At 42.4% G+C, this 13583-nt stretch overlaps 1 long non-coding RNA gene across 1 annotated transcript; it reads right to left on the reverse strand.

Moving 5' to 3' along the window:
• Positions 1-3853: 3853 nt before the first annotated feature.
• Positions 3854-7694, reverse strand: LOC109490394. Its single transcript, XR_002143724.2, has 3 exons — positions 7391-7694; positions 6147-6292; positions 3854-5938 (listed from the first exon to the last, which is right to left on the reverse strand). It is a non-coding gene; the product is annotated as an uncharacterized LOC109490394 (long non-coding RNA).
• Positions 7695-13583: the final 5889 nt, after the last annotated feature.

The raw sequence follows: 13583 nt of genomic DNA on the forward strand, positions 1-13583 counted from the left end.
GCTTGCCTAGGAAGCGATTCTGGAAAGTGGCAGGGGCGGGGCCCATGGGGTACAGGAGGACCAGCTTCCTAATAGCTGGTGGGGATTTCTGGGGGGGAGGAGTCACAGAAAAGACCTTGCATGGGGTGGATGAAACAAGCTTCTATTTTTGTCTAAGCCAAGGGCAGTGAGTGTACTGAAATGCCCTGGCCTCGCGGGCAGGAGGGTGGGCTGGGACACCCTCTGTCCCTTCTTGCCCTGAGCAAAAAGCTCAGAAGAGGCACCATGCCCCCATGTTCTGGCACCAGCTGGCCAAACCCACAGACAGGCAGTCCATCATCCCCAAGTGCCTGGCAAGTGAGCAGGGAAGGAAGAAATTCTAAGTTTGAACTGTGCTCTGGACTGGATGGAACCATGTAAGTCCATAGGAAGGAGGGGGGCTACCCAGCAGTCTTTTCTGGACTCATAGGCCATAAGGAAGTTTCCCTAGGGGCAGTGAGAAATATTTGGAAAAGGTGCCTTTAACCAGAAAAGGAATCTTGTCACTTTTGATATTTTAAAACCCAGGAGAGGGGCGCCTGGGTGGCTCAGTCAGTTAAGGATCCGACTCTTGATCTCAGCTCAGGTCTCAGGGTCGTGAGATCGAGCCCCGAGTCAGGATCTGCACTCAGCAGGGAGTCCGCATGAGATTCTCCCTCTCCCTCGGCCCTTCCCCCACCTCCCTAAAAAAAAAAAAAAAATTAACCCCAGGAGAAAATGTCTTCTTTGTGCCAGGGACTTTTTTTTCTTTTTTGCATTATTTTATTTTGCATTATTTTCATGTATTTTTATTTACAGTACTTCAGCTAATCCTCCTAAGTCTTCTTGGGGGTAGGTACCATTTTCAACCAACGGAAAGTCACATTTGTCCTGGAGAGCAGACACCCCACTGAGTTAGGAAGGTGGCCCCCAGCCCTCTTTTTCTTACATGCATTCAGCTTCTGTTTGGCCACCAGGAGGAAGGAGAAGGCTGGGGTGAGGTGGGAGTAAGAAAAAGAAAATGACGTGGAGGAGACGCCTTTCCCCCCTGCAGGTGCTTCCATCCGGTTGCAGTACGGTGAGGGATAAAAGGGCCCAAGGTTTTTTGGATTTTTCAAGAATGGCTCAGAGAGACTCAGGACTGGGCAGAGCTGCTTGCTTACATTTAGAGCAGAGAAGACCATTCTCTTTGTCTATACAGAAATGGCATTGCTCTGGTGCCCAATCTCTGCCCCCTGGGGAGATTTAAATGAATCCCCAAATAGCACTCCTGCGTGGTTTTGGCAATGCGATCATGAGTGTCTCCTGGAGGCCTGGCAGACACAAGGCGGGGTGGGGGTGGGGGTGGGGGCCAAGCGCAGAGGAGGCAACAGGGGGCAGATCTGATAAGCAGGTAGCTGCAGCTGACAGCCTGTCTTTGCGCACCTGAGGCACCCTCTAGGGACTCATAGCGACAAGTCCCAGACACTCCGAAGGGGTTCATTTCTGGCAGCCAGACCTGAGGGAGCTCAGGCAACTATAATTTGTCATTAAAAGTAAGTGTGACTTTGGGGCGCCTGGCTGGCTCCATTAGTAGAGCATGTGACTCTTGGTCTCAGGGTTGTGGGTTCGAGCCCCAGGTTGGGGGTCGAGATTACTTAAAAATAAAACCTTAAAAAAATAAAACAAATGTGACCTACCTCATAGACACAAGCCCATGAAGTCACCTGAATACCTGGATCACACCACTTTCAGAGAAATTAAGTACTTTTTAAAAACTGCACAGCAAAGAATGACGTGCAAAGGAGAGGAATGGAGAATCAGCTCTTGCTAATACTCTGGGAGAGCATTGTAGTATGCAAACCCCCAACCTTCCCTTTTCATCACACACCCACCTATTCTTTTCTGGCAGATTGGTCAATCATTTGAATGTCTGCTTTTTGCCTTGGCATTTCTACCTTTTAGTGAAATTTGTATGGTATTTACTCCCAATAATTCACTAAAAAGAATCATTACAGTCTAATATGGAAATATACACAGCTGAGCTTGTCTGGTAAAAGAAAATAATTCACTTACAAGGCAAAGCATTCCATTTTAAAAGGTAGTTGGAGGAAATAGGAGCTATCCACACTGCAGAAAAACAGTAATTGTGGTTATGTGAGTTAAGTAACTGTTGAGGTTTGTGGTTTGTTTTGTTTTTTAAGAATAACACCGGAGAAGACTAAATAATGTTAAGATGGCAATACTCCCCAGATTGGCCTACAGATTCAACACAATCCCTGTCAAAGTCTTAGCAGCCTTTTTTACATAAGTTGACAAATGGGTCCTAAATTCATACAGAAATGCAAGGGACCCAAAGTAGACAAAACAATTTTGAAAAAAATCGAAGTTGGAAGACACAGGCTTCCCAATGTCAAAACCTATGACAAACCTACACTAATCATAAGACAGTGTGGTACTGGTATAAGGATAGACATATATTGAAAAGTCCAAAAATAAACTCATATATTTATAGATAATTGATTTTCAACAAGGGTGCCAAGACAATCCACTGGGAGAAGAATAATTTTTCAACAAATAGTGTTGGGATAACTGCATATCCACATGAAAAAAAAGAAGAGAAAGAAAGAAAGAAAGAAAGAAAGAAAGAAAGAAAGAAAGAAAGAAAGAGAGGGAAAGAAAAGAGAAAAGAAAGAAATTGGATCTGTACCTTGCGCCATATACAAAAGTAACTCAATATGAATCAGAGACTTAAATGCTAGAACTATGAAACTCTTAGAAGAAAACAGGAGTGAATCTTTGTGGCCTTGAGTTAGACATGACACTGAAAGCACAACAAAAGAAATAATAGATAAATCAAACTTCATCAAAAATAAAAACATTTGTGTTTAAAAGGACACCACCAAGGAAGTGAAAAGACAACCCACAAAATTAAAAAAAAAGCAACTATATTTGCAAATCTTATTCATAAGAATCTATATTCAGAATATAAAAAAAAATAACTCTTACAACTCTACAACAAAAAGATAAATAACCAAATTTAAAAATGGGCAAAGGATTGGCATACACATTTATTTTAAGAAGATGTACCAATACCCAGTAAGAATGTGAAGAGATGTTTATCATCACTAATCATTGAAAAAAATGCAAACCAAGCCTGAGTGAGATCTCCCTTCACACCTACCAGCATGGCCTATAATAAATAAGATGGACCAATAACAAGTGTTGGGGAAGATGTGGAGACATTGGAACCCTTATACATTGTTGGAGGACATGAAAAATGTGTTTCCCTTCTGGAAAACAGTTTGGCAGTTCTTTCATAAGTTAAACGTGGAGTCAAACAGGAGTTCTACTCCTAGGTATATACGCAAGAGAATTGGAACTAAGTATCCACACAATAACTTGTACACAAGTTACATAGAAATCAAACGTTCATGGGGCGCCTCAGTAGCTCAGTCAGCTAAGTATCTGATTCTTGATTTCAGCTCAGATCATAATCTCAGGGTTGTGAGATCGAGCCCCGAGATGGAGCCTGCTTAAGATTCTCTCTCCCTGGGGCGCCTGGGTGGCGCAGTCGTTAAGCGTCTGCCTTCGGCTCAGGGCGTGATCCCGGCGTTATGGGATTCGAGCCCCACATCAGGCTCCTCCGCTATGAGCCTGCTTCTCTCTCCCACTCCCCCTGCTTGTGTCCCCTCTCTCGCTGGCTGTCTCTATCTCTGTCAAGTAAATAAATAAAATCTTTAAAAAAAAAAAAAAATTCTCTCTCCCTCTCCCTGCTGCCCCCGCCCCCCCCAAAGCTCGCACGCGCGCACACACACACACACACTCTTTCTCTAAAAATTAAAAAAAAAAAAAAAAGGAATTAAGTGTTCTCAGCAGCATTACTCATAATTGCCAAAAAATGGAAACAACCCACATGTCTATCACCTGCTCAGTGGAAAAACAAAGGTGATATGTCCATACAGTGGAATATTATTTAGCCTTGAAAATAGACGCAGTGGAACATGCTACAACATGGATGATCCTTGACAACACTGCGCTTAGTGAGGGAAGCCAGACGTAAGAGGCCACGTATTACAGACCCCCCTTCTATGAAGTTAGAATAAGCGAATCCACAGAGACAGGAAAGTCAATTAGTGCTGCAAGGAGCCGAGGGTTTGAAAAGTGAGAGAAGGACTGTTGATGAGTATGCATTTCTTTTTGGGGTGATGAAGATGTTCTGGAGTGAGATAAGGGTGATGTTGCACAACCTTGCGATTATATTAAAACCACTGAATTATGCACTTTAAGAGAGTGAATATTATGGCATGTTAATTGTAGCTCATTTTAAAAAAAACTCAGGTGTGGGTCAAAAAAATAAATAAGCAAAAAGAAATAACACTCAGGAGCTATGGTGACCACAAGCTCATGAAATGTGAGCCTAGAGTCTCCCAAGAAAAAGGGCTTGCCTGACCCTCAAAGAAACCTGGAGGGAGGACCCTCCATTGTCCCTCATGCTCAGACAGCTGAGCACCTCTCCCTAGAGCTGGTGCAGAAAAGAATTTCCCCCCAATCTCTTTCAAGAATCTCAACTACCCTCCCCAGGGCCCCTTACAGCCCAGTTCCCACAGTTGACCTCCCTATGCTCTTACATTCCAGAAATCAGGTTGTTTCTAACACATGTAATGGTTTCCCATGTATTACCCAAGTCTAAAACCTCCATCACCTTAAAGAATTCACACTGCAAAGGAAACAACCCAAGTTTACAGATATGGCCATTGCAGCATGTTGTATAAACCTGAAAAACTGGAAATGATCTAACTATCCGACAATAAGGAACTGGTTAGGAAAATATGGTATGTCCTTACAATGGAATATTAACTCCGGAAAGTAATGCCTAATAAATAATGTTTAGTGATATAGGGAAATGCTTATGATAATGGCAAGCAAAAAATACACCGGATACAGAATTGCACAGGCATTATGTTCTCAACTCTGGTAAACATATACTTAAGAAATATCCCATGATATTAATAGTGATCATTTTCATGGGCAGATATTTCCATTCTTAATTTTCTTTTCAAATTTTCCACAGTACGTATGTCATATTTTTTATTGGAAAAAATAATTATTTGGGGGAGAAATTCCAGGTGCAAAACAGAAGAAATTTCACACAGCCTTGGATGTACTATGTACATTCCATTGGCCAGAATCCGTCTCAGGGCCACTGCTTGTTTCTCCTGTGTGCCCGGAGAAAAGAAAATGATTTGAGGAACCACAGGCAACCTCTGTCCCAGGGTTGCAAGAGTGTACAGGCATTGGCTGAAGATTACACAGCTGAGAAGTTGGAGCAAAGGTTCAGAATCAGAGCTGAGTCTTGGTCTTGTCCATCTTGTGGTTTGGACCTCTTCCAGGTCCCAACATCCCCTCCCCTCTGGAATGTTCTCTGGTCCATAGATGCTAGACTCGTCATTAGGGAAGGTAAGAAAGTCTGATGAAAACATTTATGTTAAATAGAGTTGGAGCCTTTCTAGACCCATCAACAATTCTTGTACAATATTTTCTTCCCAGGTTTTTTTTTCTTGATTGACTTCTGTAACTCCCCATTAAACATTAATGGGAGGCTGATGGATGGACGTGTTGAATCACTCTATTGCACACCTGAAACTAATATAACCTTGTATGTTAACTAGCTGGAATTAAAATGAAAACTTTTTTAAAAAGAAGAAAAGAAAAAGAAAAACACTGCTATTAAAAAAAGAAAGAAAGAAAACCACTAAAGTGAAGCAGACACCCGTTTTGAGGCAATTCATTACCGTGCTTATGACATACGCCATCATTTATAGGTTTGTTTCTGCAAGAGCAGGACTTCAAAGGCTCTTCCCTGCTCCTGAGGGCCTTTCCCAGCCCTGAGCTCTGCTGCCACCGGTGGAGGGCGGTGCCTGGCTCTGCCTCAGGTTCTGATGGTGAGCTTTCCTCAGGACTGGAAAAAGGAAAAAAAAAAAAAAACAACTGAGTATATACATGAACTTGACTGACTAATCATTATCATTAAACAAAAAGGGCTTATAATTCAAACACGATTTAAAGAAATACAGATACCTGAAGATATTTATTCACAAATATTTGTTTAAAAAAATGAGAAGGGATCTAATTAATATCATCTTGACACTTCAAACACATTTTCTTACCTAACCTTCACATGAACCCTGCTGGGATGGGTCTTCCCATCCAGCTTCTGTAGATGGAAGTGGACACAGGGGAGTGAGTGGGCTGCAGTTCATCTTCTTGGCAATCTCTTGCTCTGGCTTTTAATCCCTCTGACCCATTTCCTTATCTAGGAGAAAGGAATGGAAAATAGTAAACAAACAAATAAAATGACTACGTCTCAGAGTCTAGGGAGAACTGAATGGGATAATAGATTCATAGGATTGACACATGATTAGGACGACAAATTCATTTACAGATAAGGAAAGGTAGTCATTTTCTCAAAGCCAGCCAGAAGTAGTGAGGCTGGGCCTTGAGCCCAGGGTTCTGTAGGTCTAATGCCTGAACTTTTTCCCTTAGCTCTTGCTGCCTTCGATATTCTAGGAGACACAAAGACTCAGGCACAAAGATGCTTGCACTTGACCAGCCTATAGTTCACAGGTAAGTGTCCTTTCCATTTAATTTATAAAGTGTCTTGGGGCGCCTGGGTGAAGCGGCTGGTTAAGCATCCCACTCTTGGTTTCAGCTCAGGTCATGATAGCAAATTCGTGAGATCGGGCTTCACACTCAGCAGGGAGTCTGCTTGGGATTCTCTCTCTCCCTCTGCCTCTCCCGCTCATGCTCTCTCTCTCTCATTCTAGATATAATAAATCTTTTTTAAAATAAAATGTCTCGGGGTGCCTGGGTGGCACAGCGGTTAAGCTTCTGCCTTCGGCTCAGGGCGTGATCCCGGTGTTATGGGATCGAGCCCCACATCAGGCTCCTCTGCTATGAGCCTGCCTCTTCCTCTCCCACTCCCCCTGCTTGTGTTCCCTCTCTTGCTGGCTGTCTCTATCTCAGTCGAATAAATAAATAAAATCTTTAAAAAAAAAAAAATGTCTCAATCACTGTCTATGCAAACTCTACCACTTTTTACATTGTTCTTTATTCCAAGGTCTGGAATGGAAAGCTTAGCTCATTTACCATTAATCTTTCTCTCCCAGTATGAATGCTCATCTGGAAATACTGGAGTTTCTGGAGTCATCTCTCTAAAATGCAATAAGAATTTATTGGAGTCTCCACCCACCTCCTGATGAGGGCTGGAGGAGGGCAGCAGACAAAGGCAAGAAATCACAAGATCGAGTACCAGCCCCACCACCTACTAGCTATGGCACCTCATGTGATTTCTCCTGCCAAGTCTCAGGTTCCTTAGCTATGAACTGGAGACACCTGTGATACACTGACTTACCTCACAAGCTCCTGGGATCAAATGAAGTGGAGCCTGTTGCAAATTGCAAAGTTCTGTGTGATTGCCAAAATCTATCGCCAGGCAGTTCTTCAAATAGGAGACAGATTTCTTTCCCTTGGCAATAATCTTGAGTAATATATTCCAGGATGTTTTGCATTTTCCTGTGCTTAAAATAAAACTGAACCCAAACAAGAATGCAGACATGGTCCCGCGTTCTGCAGTTCTTGTTGAGTGTCTCCTCTGTGGGAGGCTTTCTGCTTTCACGCACTGAGATAAAATGTAGTCCCACCCCCAACTACTTCGCCGTCTGGTGGAGGAGTCCAGACATTTACCAAGTGTTTCATACTTGAGGAAAGGAAAAAGTACAGTTCAGGAAAAGTTGAAAGAAGCAGGGGTTACCTTCAGTTTAGTGAAATCTGGGAAAACTCCTTGCAGGACTGAATATTTGAGTTGGGTCTTAAAGTTGGTTAATATCCGGTCAAGTAAAGAGAATCACTAGAGCAGAGGCTTGGAGGCAGGAAAATGCAGGCTGTGTGTGGAAAGGGAAGAGTACTTTGACGGAACTGAGTCAAAGGGTGCAAAAACAAGATGGGAAACAGAGACAGAATGGAGGGTACTTGAAAGTCAGACTGATGACTTGTTTTTTGGGTAGGAAATTGAAAATTGACCCAGCACAGGGTTTACAGAATGCCCTGGTGTGGATGGAGAGACCGAAGACAGGCAGAATGCTTCAAGGGTCATTGCAGTGGTCCACATGTAAGGAAATTCTGAATTTAGGACAGCAACAGCAGAAACAGAGAGCTATCTTATATGAGTAGAATCCAGAAGACTGGTCAGAATAAGTCATACAAAAGGGACTCTAAGAACGGGTAAGCAAATCAGGGTTTGTCTCAAGGTTTTAAAAGCTCCACAAATTCATCTGTTTGACAAATATGGACCAGATGCGTGCTAGGGGCTGAAAATACTGCAGTGAGCAAGATAGACAAGATCCTTTGCAGGAGGGAGGCCGACCTGAAACAAGTAACCCAGTACAGAAACAAGGGGGGGGGGAGGAATAGGGTAATTTGACCCTGTGTCCAGGGGGCAGGACAGGGGTAGGGAAGGTAAGGAAACTACTCAGGTAGATGATATTTTGGCCAAACTTTAAATGATGAGCATAAGACCTCCGGGGGAAAGTTGAAGGAAAAGTAATCTTCACAACTTTGAATCCAAATAACTTTTTTAGGGAGTTACCTTTTGGCATTAAGAACCAAGGTCTCACTATGGCCCCCCAAAAAGGGACAATCTCTTATTTACTATCGTGTAGAGTAGATGACCTCACTTGTCTCTTGCATGTAGTAGCTTCTCAACTTCTAATATGGCTTCTTTCTCCCAAAGTGGCTATGAGCCAATTTCCCATCCCTTCTTCCAAATAGCTGACCTTTGGATGTCCAAATGGGTTTTTATTAAGTTCCTCTAAAAAACCAGCTTTATAGATAATATTTAGAACCAAACTGAAGCATCCCAGAAGCTCATATACATTGGATAATCAAGACTCATCCATTGATATATGATATAAAAAATGTCCCTGTTCCATTTAATAGACCAATAGGCAGTTTTCACAAAAAGACAGGTGAATTTTTCAGTCCAAAGGGTGAGTCAACCCATCTGGTATGACAAATGCTGCTTCTGGCTTGATTCCTTGTCTGAGACCTTTTGCCAAAACCTTTTTCATGAATCAATAGTTAAGATAATCTAAGCTGTTCCCAAAAGATTCAATAGTGCATTGGTTCCAGGCATAAGACATCAATTTGGTTTGGTTATAAAATTTAATATTCTATAATTCACAGAAAATCTAATTCATGTACCATCTGGTTTTGGAAGAAGGACCTCTGGAAAAATTCAAGGGCTTTCAGGATTAACATTTCTTATCTTCTCCTCATCTCACTCAAGACCTATCCGTTCACACTAAAAAGTAATAATCTATCTGGCATATTACTCCTTGCTTCAAAAATCATAAGTTCATTCCACCTGGCTTACTGTGCAATATGTCCATGAATGTTCTCATTCTCTTGCCCTGACCAATAGTCTGAAGCCACATTACATGTTTCCGGCTCCCTAGTAGAGGGCTCTGAGGGCATATACCCAATAGGTCATCACCCGGTTAATCTTCCTGAACCTCCATTTGATGCTTTGTAACCAAAAGATTTACAAAACACCTTCACTATGTTATCTCACTTTGTTCTCATGCTGACCCTGAGAACATTCCCATTTTACAGATGAGGCCATTAAAGCCAAGAAGGTGACTGGTCTGCCACCAGGGATCCCCAGTCTTTGGTGTACATCCTGCCAAAATATTTAGCATGCTTGATGGTATTATGGGGCAGGGGAAAGTAGGAGCGATCCACTACCACAGCACGCCTTTCTAAAATGGGTCTCCTTCTGAATGGAGGGCCCTGATTCCAGCAGCCCTTCTTTCCACCTTCTTTCTCACAAGTGTACTTCCTCCCAAGACAGGTGGAGGGTTGCGTGTGGTTCAAACAATGGTGCCCTAGGTCTAATCCAGGAAAAAGGGTGAACGTTCCCCGCTTAATGTTCAGTGGAAATATTTTAACATCTTATTTCAGTTAAATACTTTTGTTATGAGGAACTATGATAGGGTCAACAATAAAAGACTTTCAAGCACAGAATCTACAATGGAATAAAATTCTCCAGGGAGCGTGGGATAAAAATATGAAAAGGAGGAAAAGGAATGTTGAAAAAAACCTTTGTTAGGGAACAGCTATGCTGGAGCGGTATGGCATTAGATGGGACACATTTAAGTCAGAAAAGTAGCCATTTTATTTTCAAATGTAAATATAATATACTAGAAATGACATTCTTTATCCCTTTCTTCCCCTAAAGGGGGGGTAGTCAGAAGGGGGAATGAAGCATGAGAGACTGTTGGACTCTGAGAAACAAACTGAGGGCCTCAGAGGGGAGGGGGGTGGGGGAATGGGATAGACCAGTGATGGGTAGTAAGGAGGGCACGTATTGCATGGTGCACTGGGTGTTATACGCAACTAATGAATCACTGAACTTTACATCGGAAACCGGGGATGTACTGTATGGTGACTAACATAATGTAATAAAAAATCATTAAAAAAAAAAAAAAAAGAAATGACATTCCTTGCTCCTACCTGAATTTAAGGGGAAGAATGTGAAGTGTTACTTAGAAATGTTAGAGCAGTTACCTGGTTTCTCAACAACCCCCCAACCCCTGCCCCCCAGGCAATCAAAAAATGTGACGTCCAGTTCTCAAGAGCAGGAGAACCTTACATTTTTATCCGACCTGTCACTCCGTTGAGACTTTCCTTTCTTCCTAAACCCTGTACGTAAAATAAGCCAGACACGCGAAAACACTGTGTGACATCACTTACATGTGGAATCAAAAAGAAAAAAGTTGAGCTCATAAAAACAGAGTAGAATGCTGGTTGGCAAGGGCTGGGGGGTTGGGGGAAGTGGGGCGATGTCGGTCAAAGGGTATAAACTTTCAGCTACGTGATGAAAACTTCTGGAGATCTAATAATGCACAGCATGGTGACTACAGTCAACAGACCTGTACCGTATACTTGACGTTTGCTAAGGGAGTAGGTCTTAACCGTTCTCACCACCCAAAAAAGGTAACTATGTAAAGTGATGGATGCGTTAATTAACCTGATTGTGGTAATTATCTCACAACGTATATGTATAAATCATCCCGTTGTGCACCTTAATGAAAAACATCACCTTGTACAACTTTAAAAAAAAAAAAAAAAAAGAAAGAAAACCGCTAACCACCATCAATCATGGCTTAATTTATCTCTTGTTGATTTGAGGAGGGTGCAACTATCTAAATCATGTCAAATTTTTCTTCTTATTGGACCTGTTTGTGACTTTCTGTGGCAAAAACCCTTGCAAACAGCTTTCTGTCAGTCTTAGAACTTTTTGTTTTTTTAAACAAGCAAAGTCGGCTGACTCTTTCCAAATAAACTGTGTTGTGTTTCCTGTTTAGGATTACCCATCATTTTTTTGACAACCAAGTGTTTTTGAAATTTTTTTATTTTATATGCTGATAAAAAAAGGGAAACATGATTCCGCTGTCTATTTAGATACGTGCTATCAGGAAATCCAGTGATTTCTGTGTTAGGATCATTCTTCCTGTCAGAAGAAGGGAGTCATTTCCTCTTTTAATCTGGGCCATTTGTCCTGTGAAGTTGTCATTTAGACTGGTTCTAATATCGGTCCCTTAGGAATCATCAGTAATTCTTGACTCAACTTGCTTCAGCAAGAAAGCTTTCCATAACAGTGTGAGATTGTCGTCCATAATCCATTATAACACCCTTAAAACAAACGTTAACAGCTTAAAACATGGAAGAGGTGTAGCCCCGCCCAAGTTCAAGCTTGCAAAGCCGGAGAGAAGAGGGCTGCCTTTTAGGACACTGCCTGAGCAATCATGGCTGGTGGGCTAGCACAGGTTAGGACACTGACACCGCTGTAAGGTGCATCCCAAGACCTTCATTAGAGACACCTTTGCCTGTATTACCTCTGCCATCACTAAATCTGTGTTTCTCTAACCTCTAAATAAGCTGGGGCTCTACACAGGAGACCCTGTTTCTGACTTAGTCAAGTTGCTTAAAATTAGCCTTTATACAATCAAAATGGGATATTTGGACTATCACTGTGATGGTTAATTTTATGTATCAGCTTGGCTGAGCTAAGAGATGCCCAGATAGCTGATAAAACAGTATTTCTGGATGTGTCTGTGAGGGTGTTTCCAGAAGCAGACTGAGTAAAGAGATCTGCTCTCACCAGTGTGGGTGGGCATCTTCCAATCCACTGGGTGACCCAATGGAACAAAAAGTCAAAGGAAGGGTGAATCCACTCCCTCTTCTTGAGATGGTATGTCCATCTTCTCCTGCCTATGGACATTGAAGCTTCTGGGCCTTTGGGCGTCAGGACTTATGCCAGCAACCCCCTGGTTCTCATGAGTTTGCCCTGCGACTGGGAGTTACACCATCCGTTCTCAGGCCTTCGGACTTGCACTGAATTCTACCATGGGCTTTCCTGACTGTCCAGCTTGCAAACAGCAGACTGGGGGACTTCTCAGCCTCCATAATCATGTGAGCCAATTCCTATCATAAATCTCCTCTATGTCTTCTGTTTCTCTGGAGATCCTGTTTGATACTGTCGCTGTGAGGAATGGTTGCAAAGGGAGCATTTGATAATGAGAATCTTAGTTATGTCACAAGAAGGGGTTACTGTTCTGACCATGGTCTATCCCCACTGTTACCAGCCAAAAGCCTCTCCTCTGGAAAGGAGACAAAGGAGGAACAGCTTAGAGGCAATGTTTGCAGCCTGGTGCAAATGAAGCTGTCCTTCTTTTGGCTGACAAAATATAACTGGCTAACCATTTTACCAAATAGATATGCTTCTCAAAGGTGCTAACCATTCTATCATCTCTATTCCCACCTTTGATTTAAGAGCCTCAGAGGCTAGTTTGTAGTTTACATTTCGATGAGATCTCAGATCAATTCCAACATGTCAGAAAATCCAATAAGAAGAGACACTGAAATTTATGTGTTTATTTAAAGCTTGCTGGTAAACAATTACATATGTCTTACTTATAATCATCGACTACAGTTTATAAGTCACTAGCCACAACAGGTTGTGGGGTTCTTTTAAGATGGGAAAATAAATTAAGGTCCCCACAACTTGTAGTATTGTCTGACAGTCCAAGATGAGAAGCCATGAAAGCAGGGACAGGCAAGGGTTGCTGTTGTGTGTGTCTGTGTAGGTGTGTGTGTGTGTGTGTGTGTGTGTGCGTGTTTTCTTCTCCACGTCAGCAAACAGAGAGCATAGCTAAGGAACAGGACACTGTGATAGTCAACCAATAGCAATTTGCTGATATCTGTCTACTTTGTACGAGGCTATACCCAAGAGCTATGCAGAAGTTCAAGGTAACACCCTTTCAGAAAGCTGAGTACTCATCTAAAAATCAGGCTAACAGCACAAGACAGAATGTGCCAATTTTCAAAAGAATATCAGACAGTAGGAGTTGTTGGCATTCAGGGGATGAAAATGTGTGCCTCAACTGGGTGACCAGGGAAGGCTCCCCAGAGAGGATGGCATTTAATGTGAGTCTTGAGAACAAGGGACGGGGAGAAAGAAGACATTCGGGGGGGAAGTACCTGAG

This window comes from Ailuropoda melanoleuca, chromosome 5 (assembly GCF_002007445.2).
Source record: "Ailuropoda melanoleuca isolate Jingjing chromosome 5, ASM200744v2, whole genome shotgun sequence".
NCBI classification, from domain to species: domain Eukaryota; kingdom Metazoa; phylum Chordata; class Mammalia; order Carnivora; family Ursidae; genus Ailuropoda; species Ailuropoda melanoleuca.